General features: G+C 36.3%; 1 long non-coding RNA gene and 2 other non-coding genes across 3 annotated transcripts; all 3 read right to left on the minus strand.

The window, feature by feature from the left end:
• Positions 1-467: 467 nt before the first annotated feature.
• On the minus strand, positions 468-646 carry LOC123037672. Its single transcript, XR_006417599.1, has one exon. It is a non-coding gene; the product is annotated as a 5.8S ribosomal RNA (ribosomal RNA).
• Positions 647-5299: 4653 nt separating this feature from the next.
• On the minus strand, positions 5300-24578 carry LOC123037671. Its single transcript, XR_006417598.1, has 3 exons — positions 24396-24578; positions 22879-22881; positions 5300-5310 (listed from the first exon to the last, which is right to left on the minus strand). It is a non-coding gene; the product is annotated as an uncharacterized LOC123037671 (long non-coding RNA).
• On the minus strand, positions 9560-11554 carry LOC123037673. The gene has a single exon (XR_006417600.1). It is a non-coding gene; the product is annotated as a small subunit ribosomal RNA (ribosomal RNA).
• Positions 24579-24805: the final 227 nt, after the last annotated feature.

Below are 24805 nucleotides of genomic sequence, written 5' to 3' on the forward strand. Positions count from 1 at the left end.
CCCATATGAGTTGAGGTTGTATATAACTTTTTATCAAATTAATTCTTTGTATATAATGAGAAAACATTTTATAAATTCGTCTTTAAATTGGCAATATATATAAATATATATAAATACATAGATATGTTTTATATATATAGATATTTGATGATTATTTGTTTTGTAACGAACCAACGAAGAGCAATAACATTTCCAACAGCTTTCGATTTTCGAATCATTAATAAGAGACAATTCTAGATGAAAAATATTTCATAATTTTTTATGCTAGACATTTCTCAGTATCATTTGATTGAAAACGAAAATATTTTTCTTCGTTTATCACATTCAAATTATTTACAACAATGTGAGTTAATGTTTTTCATAGATTTTTGTTAATATTATGAATAAATTAATATTTATCCAATAATATACCATATGCTTATAAATTTTATTTTAAATTTATAAACAACTTAATTAGCATAGTCTTACAACCCTCAACCATATGTAGTCCAAGCAGCACTATAAAATTAATTAAAGTACATAACAGCATGGACTGCGATATGCGTTCAAAATGTCGATGTTCATGTGTCCTGCAGTTCACACGATGACGCACAGTTTGCTGCGTTCTTCATCGACCCATGAGCCGAGTGATCCACCGCTTAGAGTTTTATATATTTGTTTTTTCAATTTGTCAAGTATGTTTTTATTGAAAGAAATTAAAAATACACCATTTTACTGGCATATATCAATTCCTTCAATAAATGTTTTTTTTATACCTAAAAAGAATGCTGCGAAATGTCTTAGTTTTATATAAACAATATATACCAATTTTATGATCGATATAAATATAATTACTAATTATTTTAATATATATTGCAATTTATATAAAACATTAACCTGTATACCAGGTACAACATTATATATTTTAGGTTGTTGCATTAACCAATGTATGCCCATAACTGAGATGAACAATACATATGCGCAACGCGTGTATATTATGGTCCATATACACACAATAATTTATTTATATATTATAATAAAAAAATTTATTTTATATTATATAGTGGTTTTTTTTTTTTTTATATATGGAATTTTTAGCCTTAATATTTTTTTTTTTTTTCCCAAAAAAAAAAAAAAAAACACCCATTTTTTAAAAAAAGAAAAACCCAAAAACCAAAAAAAAAAAAAAACCAAATTTTTTTTTATTAAAAATTTGGCCGGGGCCCCCACAAAAAAAAAAAAAACCCCCCCAAAACCCAAAAAAACCAAAAAACCCTAAAATAAAAAAAAAAAAAATTTAAATTTTTTAATAATTTTTAAAGTGGTTGGAATTTCGATATTTGGTTTTTTCCAAATTTTAGGTTTTGAAAAGGCCTAATTAGAAATCTAAAAGAAATTTCGATATCCCCCATAATTTGGGGGCTACACTTAAAATTAACTTTTCGACTTAAAAAATCTAAACCGCTGCTCCGATCAAGATGATTTTTCGCTCAATAGTTATTCTATGGCCCAAATGCTTAAGTTTAATTTTTCAAGTTTTTAACATTTTTTAAAGTATTTTTAACGAATTTATTTAGATTTTCTAAGTTATTGCGTTGCATTTTGCGTGAGGCTGTCGAGAGAGCGAAACCCAGAGAGCGGATGCCAAGAGAGCGACGGCCGAGAGAGCAACAGCCAAGAAAACTTATGAGGGGGAGGGATAGTGCTGCAGGGAAAGGGGAGGGGAAAGAGGCAATTTAAGTTAAATTTGTTTTGGATTTTAAAAACTTAAACTGCTGCTCCGATCAATAGGATTTTCGATCAATAGTCAGTCCTGTAGATTAAATGCTTAGGTTTTATTTTTCATTTTGTAGCAGAAGTAAGAGCCTTATTTAATTTCCACCATGGAAGAAAATAGAAAATTACTACAAATTCTGTAAGCAAAGCCAAAATGTTTCCAAGTTAAATATTAATCTTAAGACTCGAACTTTTGACCAAATACGTATGTACATATGTATATTTGGATATGTTTTGATTTGCTTATATGTACAATACATGTACATACATACAATGTGTGTCTGTTTCTATTCGAAAGTAGATAATGTGCTTAAATACAAATAAAATGATTTATTATACCCGTTTATCGATCAAATGTGGAATCTGAAAATAATACGTTACTTTGCTGTTTTTGTATTGGATGCCAATCTTTTACTGTGTGTACAAAGGTTTTCGTTTCATTCAAAACAAGAAATTTGAAAACAACAAATTCCAATTTACAAACAAGTATACATATTTGTGCGCAAATTAAAATTGCATTGATAACATTGTAACTGATAAAAAGTATACTAGCTCACGACTTTTACTTGGATCACTTTCATTTATATGTAGCTCTGCCAGTATCCTTCTGATTCTCTCTCTTGAAGGATCTTCTACAAAGGTTGTTTACACAAAGGTTTTCAAAAAACGCCCAAATAAGAAATAAGAAAGTCCTGACAACCCAATTTCCTAACTCTAAACTAATATTAAGCGAACGAGCAAAAAGTCGTATACAATACAATTTTACAAAGCGTTGGGGCTGAGATGGGTGAAATATTTTTTTTGGAGGGACAGGTAAAACCTTCTTGACAAACTTATTGTTGGCAAAAGTTCGAAGTTCAAAAAAAATGGCCCTAGCTGTAGTATCTTCCGGTATAGCTGCTACCCTGCTCAATGGAGGTCGAACTGCTCATTCTACATTTAAACTTCCTTTGGATTTTTTGTAAATATATGCTTTATTTATTGAATCTTCTCTATATGAGACTAACAATAAGTATATCAAATCTTAAGAATATAACTTAACTTACAGTCATGTAGACTGAATTTAGACTAACGGGCCCTAATATTTATTGCTGGGCTGGTAGATCGTTACGATGCAGACGAGTTCTGTTCGAAACCCGTCTTAGGTTCCTGGCGAGATTATTTGGGTGCAGTGTAAGCTTGTTATGGTAGGCCGCTTTCTGCTTTGCTATTTCATCTTTGACCGGTGGTATGCCCAGATCCCTGTGGATGTTTTCATTCCGAACATACCATGGTGCCCCAGTGATTGTTCGCAGGATTTTTGATTGTGAGCGCTGTATGATGTCAACGTTGCTGTTGCTCGCGTTCCCCCAGAGCTGGGAGCCGTAGGTCCAAATGGGCTTGAGGGTGGAGTTGTAGAGAAGAACTTTAAAGTCCAGACACAGGGGTGATCGAGAATTTATAATCCAGTGTAGGCTGCTAGCTTTAAGTCTGAGATGTACTTTCTTGCATTCAATGTGCCTCCGCCAGGTTAGGCGTCTGTCGAGGTGGACGCCGAGATATGTTACATCGCTGGCTTGGGGAATCTGCGTATCATTCAAAGTTAGCGGCGGGCACGATTGTCTGTTAAGGGTAAACGTTATATGTTTACACTTTTGTTCATTAATTTTGATTCGCCAGTCTGATAGCCACTTTTCAACTACCACCAAATGATCAGCCAGTTGAGCTGTTGCTCTAGTTGGGCATCTCGAGCGGCTCAGGATTGCGGTGTCGTCAGCAAATGTGGACGTAGTCAGCCTCTCGTTCGTAGGGATGTCTGCTGTGTATAGGATAAACAGGGTAGGGCCCAGGGCGCTACCTTGTGGGACTCCGGCTTCAATGTTATACTCGTTGGATGTCGTTGTATTGCATCTAACCTCAAAGACTCTGTGGTAGAGGTAAGACTTAAGTAACTTATGAGTGTTTTCTGGCAGTAATGTTATGATTTTATGCATAAGGCCTTCAAGCCACACTCGGTCGAATGCCTGAGAGACGTCGAGGAATATCGCACTACAATATTCCCGATGATCGAAGGCTGTACGAATTTCTGAAGTTATCCGGTTGACTTGTTTGATGGTTCCGTGGCCTTCACGAAACCCGAATTGATGCGCCGGGATTAAGTTTTGTTCTCTTAAATATGGTGTAATGCGCGTGAGCAGGCATTTTTCCAGTAATTTGGACAGGCACGATAGTAAGCTTATTGGCCGATGAGGGAATTGTATGGTCTTTGCCAGGCTTCGGTATCATTATAACCACGGACTTTTTCCATTTTTTGGGGTAGTAGCCAAGTTTTGCGATCCCGTTAAATAGCTTGCATATAACATCCACTGCGCAGTTTGGAAGTTCAATTATCATTTTTGGGGTTATTAGGTCGGCCCCTGGAGCCTTTTTCGGTTTTATTTGCTTCCTAATGACGTTAGCAATTTCAGGTGTTTGAAACAAAATCGGGTTAATTGCAATTTCAGAGCTAAACGGCGGTAGTTGAAGAGAGTTTGTGGCGGCGTTCGGCTGAAATACATTTCGTAGGTGTAAAGCAAATGTTTCGGCTCTGTCTTCGTCACTGCGGGCCCAAGTACCCGAGGAGTTTCTAATCGGAGTGACTGATTCTATTGGGGAGCTTAAATTTGGGTGAGCTCTCCACAAAGGATGCTTTGTACTGGTCGGCGACAGTTTCTCGATGTACCGGCGCTGCGCAAGCTCCTCTTCTTGCTTGAATGTTTTGGTGAGTCTGCGGGTGGCATCATTATAGAGTTGCTTCGAATGGGGCGATCTGCAGGATTGCCAAACGCGTCGTAGACATCGTTTTTCCCGAACCAGTTGTTCGATTTGCAGATTAGTTTTGTATTGGTTGCTACGCACGATTGTCTCTTCTGGTGTTGAGATTTTGGCTGCTGCCACGAGTACTGACTCCAGGGCATCAGCACAGAAGTCGATGTCTTTTTCTATGTTTAACTGTGGTGTTAGTTCAATGTGGGAACTTACGTACTTTTTGTACTTTAGCCAGTTAGTTCTAGTCGAGGTCAGCCTGAAGGGGTGCTCGATTACTTTCGGGCTTTGAAGGAGAGTTATTAAAACAGGCGAGTGGTCCGATGATAAGTCCGATAGCGATTTGGCGCTGACTAAATTTCTTGGGATGTTCTTGGTCACAGCGAAGTCAATTAAGTCCGGGAGTTTTCCGGGGTCAGCTGGCCAATATGTGGGGCTGCCAGGGGAGACATAGTCGAGTTTGTTGCTCAAATTTATGATTGCTTTATACAGTTGTCTTCCTTTGGGCGTCACTAGTCTTGATCCCCAGTGCGTGTGCTTGGCGTTGTAGTCTCCTCCTGCTATAAAGCGATCTCCGAGTGAATTGTAGAAGTCCAAGAATTGCTCTTCAGTTATTGTAAAACGCGGTGGGCAATAGACAGCGGCTATAGTGATACTGCCGTTGCCTGCTTGTAGTTTTATAGATGTAGCCTGCAAATAATTTGTTGCAAACCTCTGGTGAAAGTGGTGCTTAATGCGTTCCCTGATTAGGATTCCAGTTCCTCCGTGAGCCTTACCGTCCGGATGATCTGTGCAGTATGAAGTATAACCTCTTATTTGGAAGTTGTATTTACTTGTGAGATGCGTTTCTGCCAGCAGCATTACATCTATTTGGTTTTCATTGAGGAATTGAGTTATTTCAAGTTTGTGCCGTGAAACGCCATTGGCATTCCACATGGATATTCGAAGACAAGACATCGATTATTTAGATTGTTGGGATGTGAGCAAATTTATTAAAATGTTTTGATTTTGCATAAGGTTTGTCATTGTTGTTTTCATGAAGGACATAAATTCCATCATACCCTGTTGTAAAGTCAGCATCATGGTTTCCATGCTGTTTGGTATTTGTCCTATTGCTTGCTGAGGTGTTATTATATTTTGCTCAGAGCATTGAGCTTGTGGGAATGAAGATCTGGCTGCTTTCGCAAAGAAAACATTAGGTGTGGTTTGGGATTGCACGTACGCATTTCGTGCATTCTGGGAGCGTGCTTGTTTTGCTTGTTGAAACTGACTCTTCAGTTCTTTATAAACCGGGCAGCCTCTGTAGTTTGCGGTATGGTTATCTCCACAGTTAGCGCATTTCTTTGTCTTTGGGTCTCCTTTGCTTGCAGGGCAAGGTTCGGATTTGTGGAAGCCACCACAAGCTACGCAGACTGAACGAAGCCCGCAGTTGTTTCTGGTGTGTCCATACTCTTGGCAGTTTGTGCATTGCAGCGGGCCATTCCGCTTATGCGGTTCTTCAACAGTAATCCTTCTGTGCAACAGGTATTGCAGTTTATAGATCGGGTGCACTTCATTTTTCTTCAAGGCTCTGCTTTCAGGCTCCAGTTCGACCTTAAAGAGTGGTTGCGGCTTTTTATTTTTGTTGATAATATTAATAATATTTTTGGAGAAGAATCCTTTTTCTTTCAGTGCCTCTTTTACCTCATTGGTGGATACGTCGGGCTCTATGCCCTTTAGCACTACTTGCAAGCCCTTGCTACTCTTGAGCTGGTACGTGTAGTAGGGTTTCCTAGCCTCGTCTAGGTAATTTGTTACAGCTCTGAATTGATCTTCAGTTTTAGCTTGAAGCTTTGTTTCATGAATATTCCCTTTAACAAGGGGAGTAACATAAAAGTTGTCATTCCCGACCAGCGCAACAATTTTCTTTACTAGGGTATTTGAATTCTGTTCCCTTATGTAAATTGAAGGGGGCTTTGGTTTCTTTTGAACAGCCTGTCCAGATTCGGATTGATTATTATCAATTTCCGACAATAGGGCGAATCTGTTGTTACTAGATGCCCCTGGTTGTTCGCTGCCTTTATTAGGGCAATTTTGTTTTGGTTTATTTCCAACCATTTTATTTTGCGGGCTTAGCTTCCGTTTGATTTGGATGTAACGGTCCATGCCAGTCTGTATAGCCGGACCCACTTGTTGTTGTTTGATATTGCCGATATTGGCACTCGTACTTACACTTGGCTTTGTAGTTTTATTCGGCGCTGCAGAAGTTGCAAACGCATTCGAAATCGCGTTTTTGTTAACGGCGACCGTTGATGTTGTTGTTGCAGTGGCTGCGGTTGCAGAAATTAACGAGGTCGCAGTGCTCGTGGCTGGTGAGCTGTTAGTCGAAGCTGGAGGTGGGGTACTACACTGCAAGCTCCATGAAGTGGGAGTTGGTGTGAGTAGGGCGGGAGAACAAGACCGTGCTCTCGCACTGTCAATGGTCAGTAGGGCTGAGTTGCTCTTTGAAGAAGTTGTTTCTACTTCTGTATCACGGGTTGAGAAATAAGAAATATAACTGTTTCTCTGGCCTACGGAGCTTCTACGCTCATTTTTTGAATCGCCGCTCATTGAGCTATCACTCGTGGCACTTCTTAGTTTTTATACTAACTTTGCACTAGTTTTTTTCATAGCACTAATTATTATTTACTGTTTTTAGCAATAAGATTGCCTTTATTACACCACTCTAGAATTTTTAGTTATTGTTTTTCACTTTTGAGCGGTTTTTTTCCGGAGCTCGCGCAAAACACGTCTGCACTCTCCGGCTGTTGTTTGTTCTTGTAATATGGCTGCGGTGTTTAAAGATTGTAAGTTAATTGTTTGGGATGAGTGCACAATGTCACATAAAGGTGGGCTTGAAGCCATAAATAGAACCCTGCAAGATATTAATGAGAATACTATGTTGATGGGTGGTATTACAGTCCTGCTAGCTGGAGACTATCGCCAAACCCTTCCTGTTGTGCCAAGAGGTACAAGAGCTGACGAAATAAAGGCCTGTTTAAAATCTTTATTTTTATGGCCACAGATAAAAAAACTAGCGGTCACGAAAAATATGCGAGTGCTCTTAAAAGGAGACAGTTCTGCAGGAATTTTTGCCGAAACTCTTTTAAAAATTGGGAATGGCGTCCATCCAACAGTTGATGGAAAAATAGTTATAACATCACGCTTAGGAAATGTAGTCAAAAACGTTCAAGACCTTACATCCAAAATATTTCCTGACATTTCCAACATATCATGTAAAAGCTTAGATTGGCTATCTGAGCGCGCCATTTTGACAACGAAAAATGAAAGAGCAACCACTATTAATAATTTATTGCTAAACTCATTTGATGGTTTAGAAGTCTCCTATAAATCGGTCGACTCTGTTCCTGATGCTGATAATGCTGTTCATTACCCTGTTGAAATTTTAAATTCCTTGAATCCTCCAGGAATTCCTCAGCATAATCTGTCTCTTAGGATTGGAGCACCCGTAATGTTATTGCGAAATTTAAGTCCCCCAAAGTTATGCAATGGGACACGATTGCAGATAAAAGGTCTTCATAAGAATGTAATCGAAGCAACAGTATTTACGGGGTGCACGAAGGGGGAAACAGTGTTTATACCCAGGATCCCATTAATACCATCCAGTCTGCCGTTTCAGTTTAAAAGGCTACAATTCCCTCTAAAAGTTTGCTTTGCAATAACTATAAATAAATCGCAGGGGCAGAGTTTGAAGCTGGCTGGACTAGATCTTAGAGAAGATTGCTTCTCTCACGGACAATTTTATGTCGCATGCTCTAGAGTTAGCTCTGCCAGTAGCCTTATTATTCTCGCTCCTGAAGGATCTTCTAAAAATTTTGTTTACACAGAGGTTTTAAAGTAATCATATTAATTAACATTATTAAACCTAGAAAGTTTCAGTGGAATAGGTCTAATTGGAGATACCACATTAAAAAAAACGAGCCAATTTCTCTACCTCAGGGGTGGTGTGGAATTGGGAAAGTCTTGACAACCGTACTCAAAACTAATTTTAAGCGAACGAAGTCGCGTCGGGTACAGCTAGTTTTTATACCCGTTACTCGTAGAGTAAAAGGGTATATTGTATTCGTGCAAAAGTATGTAACAGGTAGAAGGAAGCGTTTCCGACCCTATAAAGTATATATATTCTTGTTCAGGATCACTAGCCGAGTCGATCTAGCCATGTCCGTCTCTCCGTCTGGCCGTCTGTCTGTCTGTCCGTCTGTCTGTCCGTATGAACGCTGAGATCTCGGAAACTATAAAAGCTAGAAGATTGGCATTTTGCATGTAGATTTTAGGAGTTCTTACGCAGCGCAAGTTTGTTTCAAAATGGTGCCACGCCCCCTCTGACGCCCACAAGCTACAAGATGTGGCCACAGTTTTGATGCTATTATGAAAATTTTAGTTGATATGTATTTGTTTCGTCAATACCTATCGAATGGCCTAATAAAAGTTTGACACGCCCACTCTAACGCCCAAAAACCCATTAAACGCTTAAGCCTGGCTAGCGCCTACATTTCCGCCTTTCATGGCCCGTGGTACCAATGTCTTGGGATACAATAGCGCCATCTAACGGATGACTTTGGAACAGCTGGCCAAGGTGCTCAACAGAGTCAACGTTAATTCTCGATAAAGATTTCTATTAAAGGAAATTGCGAGGGTTTTCACATAACAAATTTTAACATAAAAATCGGGAGCTAATTCGAGCGGCGAAAAACATACAAGAAGTCATATTTATATTAAGTTGTTTAGCTGAGTAACGGGTATCTAATAGTCGAGGCACTCGACTATAGCGGTTTCTCTTGTTATATATATTTTTATATATATTATTTTGGTCTTATTATATGCTTTACATATATTATTTATTTGGTCTTTATTTTATATTCGGCCTTCTTTCGAATATATTTTTTTTTCTTATTTGTGGCAATTTTTGATTTTGTATTATTAAAATATATATTTGATATATTTATAATAAATATATGTTAACGGTAAAAATATTATACAATAATTATCCTTCCGCAGGTTCACCTACGGAAACCTTGTTACGACTTTTACTTCCTCTAAATAATCAAGTTCGGTCAACTTTTGCGAAACAACCGTAACACACAAGGCGTCACAGTGATCACGTCCGGAGACCTCACTAAATAATTCAATCGGTAGTAGCGACGGGCGGTGTGTACAAAGGGCAGGGACGTAATCAATGCGAGTTAATGACTCGCACTTACTGGGAATTCCAAGTTCATGTGAACAGTTTCAGTTCACAATCCCAAGCATGAAAGTGGTTCAGCGGTTTACCCGGACCTCTCGGTCTAGGAAATACACGTTGATACTTTCATTGTAGCGCGCGTGCAGCCCAGGACATCTAAGGGCATCACAGACCTGTTATTGCTCAATCTCATTATTGCTAGACGCAATTTGTCCATTTAAGAAGCTAGTGTCCTTATAATGGGACAAACCAACAGGTACGGCTCCACTTATATAAACACATTCAAACACAATAAACATTTTACTGCCACCATGAATGAAGGCTATATAAGCTTCAACACCATAATCCTGAAGATATCTATTTAATATATTTGAGTCTCGTTCGTTATCGGAATTAACCAGACAAATCACTCCACGAACTAAGAACGGCCATGCACCACCACCCATAGATTCGAGAAAGAGCTATCAATCTGTCTTACACACTTATGTTCGGACCTGGTAAGTTTTCCCGTGTTGAGTCAAATTAAGCCGCAGGCTCCACTCCTGGTGGTGCCCTTCCGTCAATTCCTTTAAGTTTCAGCTTTGCAACCATACTTCCCCCGGAGCCCAAAAGCTTTGGTTTCCCGGGAAGCGACTGAGAGAGCCATAAAAGTAGCTACACCCAATTGCTAGCTGGCATCGTTTATGGTTAGAACTAGGGCGGTATCTGATCGCCTTCGAACCTCTAACTTTCGTTCTTGATTAATGAAAACATCTTTGGCAAATGCTTTCGCTTAAGTTAGTCTTACGACGGTCCAAGAATTTCACCTCTCGCGTCGTAATACTAATGCCCCCAAACTGCTTCTATTAATCATTACCTCTTGATCTGAAAACCAATGAAAGCAGAACAGAGGTCTTATTTCATTATCCCATGCACAGAATATTCAGGCATTTGAAGCCTGCTTTAAGCACTCTAATTTGTTCAAAGTAATTGTACCGGCCCACAATAACACTCGTTTAAGAGCACTAATGCAGGTTTTTAAATAGGAGGAACATATGAAAGAATACAAGTATTCAAACACATATAAGAACTCCACCGGTAATACGCTTACATACATAAAGGTATAGTACTAACCACAATTGTAAGTTGTACTACCCGTATGAAGCACAAGTTCAACTACGAACGTTTTAACCGCAACAACTTTAATATACGCTATTGGAGCTGGAATTACCGCGGCTGCTGGCACCAGACTTGCCCTCCAATTGGTCCTTGTTAAAGGATTTAAAGTGTACTCATTCCAATTACAGGGCCTCGGATATGAGTCCTGTATTGTTATTTTTCGTCACTACCTCCCCGAGCTGGGAGTGGGTAATTTACGCGCCTGCTGCCTTCCTTAGATGTGGTAGCCGTTTCTCAGGCTCCCTCTCCGGAATCGAACCCTGATTCCCCGTTACCCGTTGCAACCATGGTAGTCCTAGATACTACCATCAAAAGTTGATAGGGCAGACATTTGAAAGATCTGTCGTCGGTACAAGACCATACGATCTGCATGTTATCTAGAGTTCAACCAATATAACGATCTTACGATCGCTTGGTTTTAGCCTAATAAAAGCACATGTCCCATAAGGTTCATGTTTTAATTGCATGTATTAGCTCTAGAATTACCACAGTTATCCAAGTAACTGTTAACGATCTAAGGAACCATAACTGATATAATGAGCCTTTTGCGGTTTCACTTTTAATTCGTGTGTACTTAGACATGCATGGCTTAATCTTTGAGACAAGCATATAACTACTGGCAGGATCAACCAGAATAATGTTTTTTCTTCATATTTCATTCATATTTTTTGAATAGAAATTAGCAATATAAGTATTTATAGATTTTTTCCATTTGTTTTCTCTCTCTCTTTAATATTATTAAATTCACTTTTGAGAAATATAATCTATATTGGATTCGAATTACGGCCATGTTATTTAGCTCACATAATCGTATACAATAAAGTTTTACTTGTTTTGCTACTAGTATAACAAGATTTTATTTTATCATGATAAAAAAAGTAAACTTTTTTTATACACAATTTTATTAATATATTTTTCTATAATTTTTTATATATACATATATTTCATTCTAAAATATCATTTTATTTCGACATACATAATTATTGTATCCACACATGTACAATTTTTGTTTAACCAATATAAATATTGAGTTAAATCATTTGTATTTTGTTGATCAATTTAAAATTGATCATTTTCATATAACTCTCTAGTAATATATAATATAAAACCGAGGCGCATATGAAAATTGTTATATTTCTTTTATATATATTCCTTATTATTAATATAATTAATATTATATTAACAGCTTGAGGCAGAACCGAAGTAAAATTAATTATATCAGACTGCCTCCCTACCTTAACGATAATAACTGGAAACCAAATGTTGTTATTATAACCCATTGGCTATATAACCTTGGCACTACGTTTCAACTCTATTATCAGCTATAATCAAAAAAAAACCCTAACCAAAACCCCAAAAAAAAAAAAAAAAGAAAAAAAAAAAAAAAATATTTTTTAAAATTTTTTTTTTTAATTTAAAAAAATTTTTATAAATTTTAAAAAAAAAAAAAAAAAAAAAAAAAAAAAAAAAACAAATATAAAAAAAATATATTTTTTTGATCAGGATCACCTCCTGAGTTGATATAGCCATGTCCGTCTGTCCGTCTGTCTGTCCGTCTGTCTGTCCGTCTGTCTGTCCGTCTGTCTGTTTCTACGCGAACTAGTCTCTCAGTTTTAAAGATATCGAATTGAAACTTTGCACACACCCTTCATTCCTTTGCACGCAGTATATAAGTCGGAACGGCCGGGATCGGCCGACTATATCCTATAGCTGCCATATAACTGATTGATCGGAAATGCCATAACTCTGCTGTTTGTTAAGTTAGGAAGTTGGGACTTTCTATGGGTTTTATATTTGGCCAATCAATCCGACGTACCAAATTTCATAAGGATCGGCCGACTATATCCTATAGCTGCTATATAACTGATTGATCGGAAATGCCATAACTTTGGTGTTTGTGAAGTTAGGAAGTTGGGATTTCTTATGAGTATTAAGAATGCATCATATGAATAATTTTGGAGAATATAATTTACAGAATATTCTGCAAGGGTATTTCAACTTCGGCTCCGCCCGAAGTTAGCTTTGCCTTCTTGTTCTTATATATTATTGACAAAAGTATACGAATTTCATATATTTTGTTCAATCTTAGACGGACAACTACTGACCATCTTATATATGTTTTTGACCACGCTGTCTTGAAATCGGGTATTTTCAATTGTGTTTGCCACCCCACATATGGGACCTTTATATTAATATAAAAGAATATCAATATATAATTTTTATATATATTATTATTATGGTATAATACCATTAATAAATATTTTTATCCAAGTAATTCACTTATTTATTATAGGTATTGACAAAATCATATGAATATCATAAGTTTTGAGCAATACCTATACTTAGGGCAGCCAGCCCACGGTCTGCCCCCTATATATGTTTTTTGACCACGAAGCCATTCAATGGGTCATTTACAGTACTAGAAACCACCCAACACATGGTTTTTCTATAGATTTCTATAGATTTCTATATATTTGCCTTATATTTCCATATATTTCTATATATTTATACCCTTGCAGAGGGTATTATAATTTTGGTCAAAAGTGTGCAACGCAGTGAAGGAGACATCTCCGACCCTATAAAGTATATATATTCTTGATCAGGATCACCTCCTGAGTTGATATAGCCATGTCCGTCTGTCCGTCTGTCCGTCTGTCTGTCCGTCTGTCTGTTTCTACGCGAACTAGTCTCTCAGTTTTAAAGATATCGAATTGAAACTTTGCACACACCCTTCTTTCCTTTGCACGCAGTATATAAGTCGGAACGGCCGGGATCGGCCGACTATATCCTATAGCTGCCATATAACTGATTGATCGGAAATGCCATAACTCTGCTGTTTGTTAAGTTAGGAAGTTGGGACTCTCTATGGGTATTATATTTGGCCAATCAATCCGACGTACCAAATTTCATAAGGATCGGCCGACTATATCCTATAGCTGCTATATAACTGATTGATCGGAAATGCCATAACTTTGGTGTTTGTTAAGTTAGGAAGTTGGGATTTTCTATGGGTTATATATTTGACCAATTAATCCGACCTACCAAATTTCATAAGGATCCGACGACTATATCCTATAGCTGCCATATAACTGATTGATCGGAAATGCCATAACTTTGGTGTTTGTAGAGTTAGGAAGCTGGGATTTTCTATGGGTTTTATATTTGGCCAATCAATCCGACCTACCAAATGTCATAAGGATCGGCCGACTATATCCTATAGCCGCCATATAACTGATTGATCGAAAATGCCATAACTTTGGTGTTTGTAAAGTTAGGAAGTGGGGATTTTTTATGAGTATTAAGAATGCATCATATGAATAATTTTGGAGAATATAATGTACATAATATTCTGCAAGGGTATATCAACTTCGGCTCCGCCCGAAGTTAGCTTTCCTTTCTTGTTTTTTATTCATTTCTATATTTTTCTATGGATATGTATAAATTTGTATAGATTTCCTTAGATTTCTATACATTTATTTTTGGCTATATAGATATAATTCATATATATATGGTATATTATACCATTTTCATATATATTTTCATATATCTATACAATTAATTTATTTCCAACATATATTGACAAAATCATATGGATATCATATGTTTTGAGCAATAGTACTACTTCAGGGTGCCAGCCACGGCCTACCCCATATATATGTTTTTGACCACGAAGACAATTAATGGGTCATTTACAGTACTAGAAACCATCGAACGTATGGTTTCTATCAATTTATTTGTGACAATATAGATATAACTTATAGTTTTATTGGTATATTATACCATTTCTATACATTTTTTACATTTCTATATATTTTTTCATATATTTCTATAAATTTTTATAGAAATTTATACATTTCATTTAGATTCCCATATATTTCTATATATTCAAATATATTTCTATAAATTTGCTTTATATTTGCTTTATATTTCTATATATTTCTATACATTTCGTTATATTTTTGTTGATTTCTATAGATTTCTATAGATTTCTATAGATTTCTATAGATTTCTATAGATTTCTATAGATTTCTATAGATTTCTATAGATTTCTATAGATTTCTATAGATTTCCATTGATTTGCATTTCCTTATATTTCTATATATCTATACATTTCTATAGATTTCTATTCATTTCAATATATATTTCTATATATCTATACATTTCTATAGATTTCTATTTATTTCCATACATTTCTATATATTTCCATATATTTCTATATATCTATACATTTCTATATATCTATTTATTTCCATACCATTTTTTCCAGGCCATTTTGACAACGAAAAATGAAAGAGCAACCACTATTAATAATTTATTGCTAAACTCATTTGATGGTTTAGAAGTCTCCTATAAATCGGTCGACTCTGTTCCTGATGCTGATAATGCTGTTCATTACCCTGTTGAAATTTTAAATTCCTTGAATCCTCCAGGAATTCCTCAGCATAATCTGTCTCTTAGGATTGGAGCACCCGTAATGTTATTGCGAAATTTAAGTCCCCCAAAGTTATGCAATGGGACACGATTGCAGATAAAAGGTCTTCATAAGAATGTAATCGAAGCAACAGTATTTACGGGGTGCACGAAGGGGAAACAGTGTTTATACCCAGGATCCCATTAATACCATCCAGTCTGCCGTTTCAGTTTAAAAGGCTACAATTCCCTCTAAAAGTTTGCTTTGCAATAACTATAAATAAATCGCAGGGGCAGAGTTTGAAGCTGGCTGGACTAGATCTTAGAGAAGATTGCTTCTCTCACGGACAATTTTATGTCGCATGCTCTAGAGTTAGCTCTGCCAGTAGCCTTATTATTCTCGCTCCTGAAGGATCTTCTAAAAATTTTGTTTACACAGAGGTTTTAAAGTAATCATATTAATTAACATTATTAAACCTAGAAAGTTTCAGTGGAATAGGTCTAATTGGAGATACCACATTAAAAAAAACGAGCCAATTTCTCTACCTCAGGGGTGGTGTGGAATTGGGAAAGTCTTGACAACCGTACTCAAAACTAATTTTAAGCGAACGAAGTCGCGCCGGGTACAGCTAGTTTTTATACCCGTTACTCGTAGAGTAAAAGGGTATATTGTATTCGTGCAAAAGTATGTAACAGGTAGAAGGAAGCGTTTCCGACCCTATAAAGTATATATATTCTTGTTCAGGATCACTAGCCGAGTCGATCTAGCCATGTCCGTCTCTCCGTCTGGCCGTCTGTCTGTCCGTCTGTCTGTCCGTCTGTCTGTCCGTCTGTCTGTCCGTATGAACGCTGAGATCTCGGAAACTATAAAAGCTAGAAGATTGGCATTTTGCATGTAGATTTTAGGAGTTCTTACGCAGCGCAAGTTTGTTTCAAAATGGTGCCACGCCCCCTCTGACGCCCACAAGCTACAAGATGTGGCCACAGTTTTGATGCTATTATGAAAATTTTAGTTGATATGTATTTGTTTCGTCAATACCTATCGAATGGCCTAATAAAAGTTTGACACGCCCACTCTAACGCCCAAAAACCCATTAAACGCTTAAGCCTGGCTAGCGCCTACATTTCCGCCTTTCATGGCCCGTGGTACCAATGTCTTGGGATACAATAGCGCCATCTAACGGATGACTTTGGAACAGCTGGCCAAGGTGCTCAACAGAGTCAACGTTAATTCTCGATAAAGATTTCTATTAAAGGAAATTGCGAGGGTTTTCACATAACAAATTTTAACATAAAAATCGGGAGCTAATTCGAGCGGCGAAAAACATACAAGAAGTCATATTTATATTAAGTTGTTTAGCTGAGTAACGGGTATCTAATAGTCGAGGCACTCGACTATAGCGGTTTCTCTTGTTATATATATTTTTATATATATTATTTTGGTCTTATTATATGCTTTACATATATTATTTATTTGGTCTTTATTTTATATTCGGCCTTCTTTCGAATATATTTTTTTTCTTATTTGTGGCAATTTTTGATTTTGTATTATTAAAATATATATTTGATATATTTATAATAAATATATGTTAACGGTAAGAATATTATACAATAATTATCCTTCCGCAGGTTCACCTACGGAAACCTTGTTACGACTTTTACTTCCTCTAAATAATCAAGTTCGGTCAACTTTTGCGAAACAACCGTAACACACAAGGCGTCACAGTGATCACGTCCGGAGACCTCACTAAATAATTCAATCGGTAGTAGCGACGGGCGGTGTGTACAAAGGGCAGGGACGTAATAAATGCGAGTTAATGACTCGCACTTACTGGAAATTCCAAGTTCATGTGAACAGTTTCAGTTCACAATCCCAACAATGAAAGTGGTTCAGCGGTTTACCCGGACCTCTCGGTCTAGAAAATACTCGTTTATACTTTCATTGTAGCGCGCGTGCAGCCCAGGACATCTAAGGGCATCACATACCTGTTATTGCTCAATCTCATTATTGCTAGACGCAATTTGTCCATTTAAGAAGCTAGTGTCCTTATAATGGGACAAACCAACAGGTACGGCTCCACTTATATAAACACATTCAAACACAATAAACATTTTACTGCCACCATGAATGAAGGCTATATAAGCTTCAACTCGTTCGTTATCGGAATTAACCAGACAAATCACTCCACGAACTAAGAACGGCCATACACCACCACCCATAGATTCGAGAAAGAGCTATCAATCTGTCTTACACACTTATGTTCGGACCTGGTAAGTTTTCCCGTGTTGAGTCAAATTAAGCCGCAGGCTCCACTCCTGGTGGTGCCCTTCCGTCAATTCCTTTAAGTTTCAGCTTTGCAACCATACTTCCCCCGGAGCCCAAAAGCTTTGGTTTCCCGGGAAGCGACTGAGAGAGCCATAAAAGTAGCTACACCCAATTGCTAGCTGGCATCGTTTATGGTTAGAACTAGGGCGGTATCTGATCGCCTTCGAACCTCTAACTTTCGTTCTTGAATGAAAACATCTTTGGCAAATGTTTTCGCTTAACTTAGTCTTACGACGGTCCAAGAATTTCACCTCTCGCGTCGTAATACTAATGCCCCCAAACTGCTCCTATTAATCATTACCTCTTGATCTGAAAACCAATGAAAGCAGAACTGAGGTCTTATTTCATTATCCCATGCACAGAATATTCAGGCATTTGAAGCCTGCTTTAAGCACTCTAATTTGTTCAAAGTAATTGTACCGGCCCACAATAACACTCGTTTAAGAGCACTAATGCAGGTTTTTAAATAGGAGGAACATATGAAAGAATACAAGTATTCAAACACATATAAGAACTCCACCGGTAATACGCTTACATACATAAAGGTATAGTACTAACCACAATTGTAAGTTGTACTACCCGTATGAAGCACAAGTTCAACTACGAACGTTTTAACCGCAACAACTTTAATATACGCTATTGGAGCTGGAATTACCGCGGCTGCTGGCACCAGACTTGCCCTCCAATTGGTCCTTGTTAAAGGATTTAAAGTGTACTCATTCCAATTACAGGGCCTCGGATATGAGTCCTGTATTGTTATTTTTCGTCACTACCTCCCCGAGCTGGGAGTGGGAGTGCCTTCCTTAGATGTGGTAGCCGTTTCTCAGGCTCCCTCTCCGGAATCGAACCCTGATTAACCGTTACGCGTTGCAACCATGGTAGTCCTAGATACTACCATCAAAAGTTGATAGGGCAGACATTTGAAAGATCTGTCGTCGATACAAGACCATACGATCTGCATGTTATCTAGAGTTCAACCAATATAACGATCTTACGATCGCTTGGTTTTAGCCTTATAAAAGCACATGTCCCATAAGGTTCATGTTTTAATTGCATGTATTAGCTCTAGAATTACCACAGTTATCCAAGTAACTGTTAACGATCTAAGGAACCATAACTGATATAATGAGCCTTTTGCGGTTTCACTTTTAATTCGTGTGTACTTAGACATGCATGGCTTAATCTTTGAGACAAGCATATAACTACTGGCAGGATCAACCAGAATAATGTTTTTTCTTCATATTTCATTCATATTTTTATACCCTTGCAGAGGGTATTATAATTTTGGTCAAAAGTGTGCAACGCAGTGAAGGAGACTTCTCCGACCCTATAAAGTATATATATTCTTGATCAGGATCACCTCCTGAGTTGATATAGCCATGTCCGTCTGTCCGTCTGTCTGTCCGTCTGTCTGTCCGTCTGTCTTTTTCTACGCGAACTAGTCTCTCAGTTTTAAAGATATCGAATTCAAACTTTGCACACACCCTTCTTTCCTTTGCACGCAGTATATAAGTCGGAACGGCCGGGATCGGCCGACTACATCCTATAGCTGCCATATAACTGATTGATCGGAAATGCCATAACTCTGCTGTTTGTTAAGTTAGAAAGTTGGGACCTTCTATGGGTTTCATATTTGGCCAATCAATCCGACGTACCAAATTTCATAAGGATCGGCCGACTATATCCTATAGCTGCTATATAACTGATTGATCGGAAATGCCCTAACCTTGGTGTTTGTGAAGTTAGGAAGTTAGGATTTTCTATGGGTTTTATATTTGGCCAATTAATCTGACCTACCAAATTTCATAAGGATCGGCCGACTATATCTTATAGCTGCCATATAACTGATTTATCGGAAATGCCATAACTTTGGTGTTTGTTAAGTTAGGAAGTTGGGACCTTCTATAAGTTTTATATTTGGCCAATCAATCCGACGTACCAAATTTCATAAGGATCGGCCGAATATATCCTATAGCTGCTATATAACTGAACGATTGGAAATGCCATAACTTTGGTGTTTTTAAAGTTAGGAAGCTGGGATTTTTTATGAGTATTAAGAATGCATCATATGAATAATTTTGGAGAATATAATTTGCAGAATATTCTGCAAGGGTATTTCAACTTCGGCTCCGCCCGAAGTTAGCTTTCCTTTCTTGTTTGAATAGAAATTAGCAATGTAAGTATTTATATATTTTTATACCCTTGCAGAGGGTATTATAATTTCAGTCAAAAGTTTGCAACGCAGTGAAGGAGACATTTCCGACCCTATAAAGTATATATATTCTTGATCAGCATCACCAGGAGAGTCGATCTAGTCATGTCCGTCTGTCCGTCCGTCTGTCCGTCTGTCCGTCCGTTTCTACGCAAACTAGTCCCTCAGTTTTAAAGCTATCTGCTTGAAACTTTCCCAAAAGTTGTATTTCTATTGCAGGTAGTATATAAGTCGGAACGAGCCGGATCGGGCCACTATATCATATAGCTGCCATATAACTGAACGATCGGAAAAGCCATAACTTTGGTGTTTGTAAAGTTAGGAAGTTGGGATTTTCTATGGGTTTTATTTTTGGCCAATCAATCCGACCTACCAAACTTCATAAGGATCGACCGACTATATCCTATAGCTGCCATATAAGTGATTGATCGGAAATGCCATAACTTTGGTGTTTTTAAAGTTACGAAGTTGGGATTTTTTATGAGTATTAAGAATGCATCATATGAATAATTTTGGAAAATATAATTTACAGAGTATTCTGCAAGGGTATATCAACTTCGGCTCCGCCCGAAGTTAGCTTTCCTTTCTTGTTTATACATAATTTTATTAATATATTTTTCTAATATTTTTTATATATACATATATTTTATTCTAAAATATCATTTTATTTCGACATACATAATTATTGTATCCACACATGTACAATTTTTGTTTAACCAATATAAATATTGAGTTAAATCATTTGTATTTTGTTGATCAATTTAAAATTGATCATTTTCATATAACTCTCTAGTAATATATAATATAAAACCGAGGCGCATATGAAAATTGTTTTATTTATTTTATATATATTCCTTATTATTAATATAATTAATATTATATTAACAGCTTGGGGCAGAACCGAAGTAAAATTAATTATATCAGACTGCCCCCTACCTTAACGATAATAACTGGAAACCAAATGTTGTTATTATAACCCATTGGCTATATAACCTTGGCACTACGTTTCAACTCTATTATCAGCTATGATCAAATATAACCGCTCAGCCAAGTCCCATATCGGCAAAGATAAGGATACAAATTACACGATTATATCTAATATTTATTTTTATACCCTTGCAGAGGGTATTATAATTTTGGTCAAAAGTGTGCAACGCAGTGAAGGAGACATCTCCGACCCTATAAAGTATATATATTCTTGATCAGGATCACCTCCTGAGTTGATATAGCCATGTCCGTCTGTCCGTCTGTCTGTCCGTCTGTCTGTTTCTACGCGAACTAGTCTCTCAGTTTTAAAGATATCGAATTGAAACTTTGCACACACCCTTCTTTCCTTTGCACGCAGTATATAAGTCGGAACGGCCGGGATCGGCCGACTATATCCTATAACTGCCATATAACTGATTGATCGGAAATGCCATAACTCTGCTGTTTGTTAAGTTAGGAAGTTGGGACTTTCTATGGGTTTTTTATTTGGCCAATCAATCCGACGTACCAAATTTCATAAGGATCGGCCGACTATATCCTATAGCTGCTATATAACTGATTGATCGGAAATGCCATAACTTTGGTGTTTGTGAAGTTAGGAAGTTGGGATTTTCTATGGGTTTTATATTTGGCCAATCAATCCGACCTATCAAATTTCATAAGGATCGGCCGACTATATCCTATAGCTGCCATATAACTGAACGATTGGAAATGCCATAACTTTGGTGTTTTTAAAGTTAGGAAGTTGGGATTTCTTATGAGTATTAAGAATGCCTCATATGAATAATTTTGGAGAATATAATTTACAGAATATTCTGCAAGGGTATTTCAACTTCGGCTCCGCCCGAAGTTAGCTTTCCCTTCTTGTTCTTATATATTATTGACAAAAGTATACGAATTTCATATATTTTGTTCAATCTTAGACGGACAACTACTGACCATCTTATATATGTTTTTGACCACGCTGTCTTGAAATCGGGTATTTTCAATTGTGTTTGCCACCCCACATATGGGACCTTTATATTAATATAAAAGAATATCAATATATAATTTTTATATATATTATTATTATGGTATAATACCATTAATAAATATTTTTATCCAAGTAATTCATTTATTTATTATAGGTATTGACAAAATCATATGAATATCATAAGTTTTGAGCAATACCTATACTTAGGGCAGCCAGCCCACGGTCTGCCCCCTATATATGTTTTTGACCACGAAGCCATTCAATGGGTCATTTACAGTACTAGAAACCACCCAACGCATGGTTTTTCTATAGATTTCTATATATTTCTATATATTTCTATATATTTGCCTTATATTTCCATATATTTTTCTATGGAAATGTATAGATTTCCTTAGATTTCTATACATTTATTTGTGGCTATATAGATATAATTCATATATATATATGGTATATTATACCATTTTCATATATATTTTCATATATCTATACAATTAATTTATTTGCAACATATATTGACAAAATCATATGGATATCATAAGTTTTGAGCAATAGTATCAGCCACGGCCTACCCCCTATATATGTTTTTGACCACGAAGACATTCAATGGGTCATCTACAGTACTAGAAACCATCCAACGCATGGTTTTTCTATAGATTTCTAAGGATTTCTATACATTTCCTTCATATTTCCTTATTATTTCCATATATTCCTTTATTTTCATATATATTTCCATAGTTTTCTACAGATATCTATAGATTTCTATATATTTGCCTTATATTTCCATATATTTCTATATATTTATACCCTTGCAGAGGGTATTATAATTTCAGTCAAAAGTTTGCAACGCAGTGAAGGAGACATTTCCGACCCTATAAAGTATATATATTCTTGATCAGGATCACCTCCTGAGTTGATATAGCCATGTCCGTCTGTCCGTCTGTCCGTCTGTCCGTCTGTCTGTCCGTCTGTCTGTCCGTCTGTCTGTCCGTCTGTCTGTTTCTACGCGAACTAGTCTCTCAGTTTTAAAGATATCGAATTGAAACTTTGCACACACCCTTCTTTCCTTTGCACGCAGTATATAAGTCGGAACGGCCGGGATCGGACGACTATATCCTATAGCTGTCATATAACTGAACGATCGGAAATGCCATAACTTTGGTGTTTGTAAAGTTAGGAAGTTGAGATTTTCTATAGGTTTTATTTTTGGCCAATCAATCTGACCTACCGAATTTCATGAGAATCGGCCGACTATATCTTATAGCTGCCATATAACTGAACGATCGGAAATGCCATAACTTTGGTGTTTGTTAAGTTAGGAAGTTGGGATTTTCTATGGGTTTTATTTTTAGCCAATCAATCCGACCTATCAAATTTCATAAGGATCGGTCGACTATATCCTATAGCTGAACTGAACGATTGGAAATGCCATAACTTTGGTGTTTTTAAAGTTAGGAAGTTGGGATTTTTGATGAGTATTAAGAATGCATCATAGGAATAATTTTGGAAAATATAATTATAGAGTATTCTGCAAGGGTATATCAACTTCGGCTCCGCCCGAAGTTAGCTTTCCTTTCTTGTTTTTTATTCATTTCTATATTTTTCTATGGATATGTATAAATTTGTATAGATTTCCTTAGATTTCTATACATTTATTTTTGGCTATATAGATATAATTCATATATATATGGTATATTATACCATTTTCATATATATTTTCATATATCTATACAATTAATTTATTTCCAACATATATTGACAAAATCATATGGATATCATATATTTTGAGCAATAGTACTACTTCAGGGTGCCAGCCACGGCCTACCCCCTATATATGTTTTTGACCACGAAGACAATCAATGGGTCATTTACAGTACTAGAAACCATCGAACGTATGGTTTCTATCAATTTATTTCTGACAATATAGATATAACTTATAGTTTTATTGGTATATTATACCATTTCTATACATTTTTTACATTTCTATATATTTTTTCATATATTTCTATAAATTTTTATAGAAATTTATACATTTCATTTAGATTCCCATATATTTCTATATATTCAAATATATTTCTATAAATTTACTTTATATTTGCTTTATATTTCTATATATTTCGTTATATTTTCGTTACATTTCGTTATATTTTTGTTGATTTCTATAGATTTCTATAGATTTCTATAGATTTCAATAGATTTCCATTGATTTGCATTTCCTTATATTTCTATATATCTATACATTTCTATAGATTTCTATTCATTTCCATATATTTCTATATATCTATACATTTCTATAGATTTCTATTTATTTCCATACATTTCTTTATATTTCCATATATTTCTATATATCTATACATTTCTATAGATTTCTATTTATTTCCATACATTTCTTTATATTTCCATATATTTCTATATATCTATACATTTCTATATATCTATTTATTTCCATACATTTCTATTTAATTCCATACATTTCTTTATATTTCCATATATCTATAGATTTCCATACATTTCTATACATTTTTTTATATTTCCATATATTTCTATATATCGCTATGACGTCGCTATGAACGCTTGGCCGCCACAAGCCAGTTATCCCTATGGTAACTTTTCTGACACCTCTTGTTAAAAACCCTTTAAACCAAAAGGATCGATAGGCCGAGCTTTTGCTGTCCCTGTGTGTACTGAACACCGAGATCAAGTCAGCATTTGCCCTTTTGCTCTATATGTGGTTTCTGTCCGCACTGAGCTGGAGTCAAACTCCCTACCTGGCAATGTCCTTGAATTGGATCATACCTGAGTAATTGGAGTTATACCAAATTTTCAAATCAAAAATACATAAATGCACTGATACTTTGATCAAGAAGCTTGCATCAAAACCCAATACCATAAGATATAATGGCTAGGAAATGATACACGTTCCATTTAATCAAGTAAGTAAGGAAACAATAAGAGTAGTGGTATTTCATTGGCGATACCAAA

The sequence above is a fragment of the Drosophila rhopaloa genome, unplaced genomic scaffold (genome assembly GCF_018152115.1).
Source record: "Drosophila rhopaloa isolate 14029-0021.01 unplaced genomic scaffold, ASM1815211v1 contig_194, whole genome shotgun sequence".
NCBI classification, from domain to species: domain Eukaryota; kingdom Metazoa; phylum Arthropoda; class Insecta; order Diptera; family Drosophilidae; genus Drosophila; species Drosophila rhopaloa.